Source organism: Neolamprologus brichardi, chromosome 5, assembly GCF_056152115.1.
Source record: "Neolamprologus brichardi isolate AB-2024 chromosome 5, ASM5615211v1, whole genome shotgun sequence".
Classification (NCBI taxonomy): domain Eukaryota; kingdom Metazoa; phylum Chordata; class Actinopteri; order Cichliformes; family Cichlidae; genus Neolamprologus; species Neolamprologus brichardi.
In genome coordinates this window covers 564,005-566,870 of record NC_142108.1, presented here as the reverse complement: position 1 = coordinate 566,870, position 2,866 = coordinate 564,005, and positions in this window count along the sequence as shown.

Below are 2,866 nucleotides of genomic sequence, written 5' to 3'. Positions count from 1 at the left end.
AGAGTATTGAGAGGACAAGAAAAAGAATTGCATATTTAATCTTATATGGGCACAGACAATTGGCTGACATGATGATTATACAAGGCATTTTCATTCTGGAAGGCATAACTGAATGAGAAGGTGGAAAGAAAGACTATCGTGATCATTATTTACTTAGATGTTTTTAAAGTTTTAAACTTGCTTTTTCCAAGTTGCTGCCTGAAAATCAGACAGATTTAATCCAACAGCTCTGTAAAGTCAGTGAATAACAAAATAGAATCTAGATTCTGATGGACGCACTAATACCCTGGTGCTGATCATGAATACAGAGAAAGTCAACACAGGTTCAGATCAGGACGATCTAATAAAAACCACAAAAAAGCCTCGTGGATAATTTTCTGAAAGAAAACAACTTTGGAACATTTAGGATGCTATTGGGGTTTAAAGTGGCCTAAAAACCCTTGTGGAAAATCTCTGGTGATTAATGCAAAAGTCTGTAAGATGCTTTAGTTAGCGCGCCCATTTATAGTCAGGGGCTAGCTTGATCATTTATCATGAATTAAATGCTGTAAAAGGCATTTAAACTAATTACTCTGCCTATCTGGGAAAGTTTCTTTGTTTGTTTTTAATATTTTCTGTAAATTTCAGTTGTAAAGTTGATGTTCAACAAAGCTAGAGCATCTCTTTATTCAGTGAAAAAAGGGTTGTGGGCTAGCCGTAGCTAACCAGCTAAAGTCACTGAAGTCTGTTTTCCTCATGAATTGTACATTTTACAGTATATTTTCTTTAAACTTTAAAATGAGATGTCAGAAGACAGGCTTTGATCTTACCTCAATTTTGACCACATATCAAAGCTATTTAGTGACCATGTTTTGGATTTGTATATCAGTGTAGCTTGTTGCAGGCAAATGATGCTACTGCTGTCAGTTTGGGCATCTTTAAAAAATACATCATCAAGAGCATTAAATTTATCATCTATATTCAAAACGCTGGTGTAGTGGCAGACACACAGAGGCATGCAGTGAATGAAAGTATGCAGATTTAACCTTTAGAAGAGTTTCCTGAGCATTTATGATATTGCACTCAGTCATCTCAAGTGATAGATTCGTTTCATGTTCTGCCAGCCTCAGGAGTCTTTTTCCTTTTTCCTGCTCATCCATCGAACCGTTCTCTTCTGTTTATCCAGTTCAATCATCATATAATATCTGCAGTAATATTAGTTTGACTTTTGATCCTCATTGGTTGAATACCTGCGTGACTGGAGCAGTTAAGAACATGTGAGCACCAAAGGATCTTTAGTGTTTGTGAGATTTTCTCAGGGTTAAAGTTTCCAGTACAGATTTCTCAACTAGTTTTTGCACAAGCAAGTATATGTTTACAACACATGTATTGATACTTGTTTTGGCGGATCCCACAGCAGATCATCTGCATCCATCTGTCCCTGCACTACGTCCACAAACCTCCTCTGCATCCTAAACCATCTCCACCTTTTCTCTCCAACTTTCTCTCCAAACCACTCACTCAGAGATATCTTTCTGATGTACTCATTTCTCTTTCTTGTCCTTTCTGGTCAATCTGAATTTAAATCTTAACATCTAAAATTCTGCGACCACCTCCATCTCAGCCTCTTGTCGTGGTGGAGTAAGGTCTCACTGCCGCCTTGTAAGCCTTCCCTTCCACTCTTGCTGCTACCCTTCTATCATAGCACCCCTGACACTCATTTCCTACCCTGCCTCACCTCTCTTTTGCCGTGTCCGTTGCTTTGGCTGGTTGACCCCAGGTACTTAAACTCATCTCTACTCCTTACGTGTCAACATTTCCACCAGTTTCCCGGTAATTCACACACCATCACAGTTATGTCATCTGGACCAGCTGTCTTTCCCCTCTTCATCATCTTCATAGCTGCCTTCACTTATTCCTTACTAATCCTCTGCACTTCCTGATTCAAAAACTCTCCACCATCTATCCTCCTCTCACTCTCGATTTCTTCATTCATCGGTTCCTTGGAGTATTTCTTCTGTCTTCTGTCTTGTCAACAGACTCTTCCATCATTAGCACATTTCCATTTCTGTGTTTAATCATCCTAACCCGCTGCACATCTCAGTCTCTCTCTGCCTGGCCAATTGATAGATTGATTCTTTTTTTCTCTCTTTGCCATAACTAACCTTCCAATACTTCCTCTGTCCAGAGGATGCACCAAACAGCTTCCCTCAGCACTACAGCTGTATGTTCCCAGTCAGCTTGTAATTCTTCCCTTCCACCCAGAGCACGTCTCGATTCCTTCCTGAGCCTCTGCCCTCGCTTCCTCTTGATGATTGAAGCGATCCTACAGACTACCATCTTTGCTGCCTAGTTAAATTCTCCTGTGCGACCACCGTGCAGTCTCCTACCTCTTTCAGATTGCTCCTACTACATAAGATGTAGTCCACTTGTGTGCACCGTCCTCCACTTATACACCACCCTATCTTCCTCCAATCAATTCAACAGTTGTACTAATAGCAGCAAAAGTAAATTGGTATTTGCTATGATTTGTTTTTTCCTTGAATAATTTGTGGCATACTCAGCAATGACATTTGAGCTGCTCTGAATGAGTCATATGTCAAAGACACATCCATGCAAATAAATATATAAATAAAAAAGATTTGGTCTTCCTTCCCAAGACTGTTATTTAATTGTACCTAATCAAGATGAAAATGGTTGGTTTATACTTGTTTTCTTTTTCCTCTGCCTTTGTTTGAGTGTTAGTTTGGTTATGGGATGCTCTGATGTCTCTGTGTAGTGAAACAGGAATGTTTGAGAGGAGAGGAGAGTCCAGCATGGCTGCCAGCGCCATATAACCTGTTTATCACCATTAGTGTCATTTTTAAAAATAATAATAATAATAAAC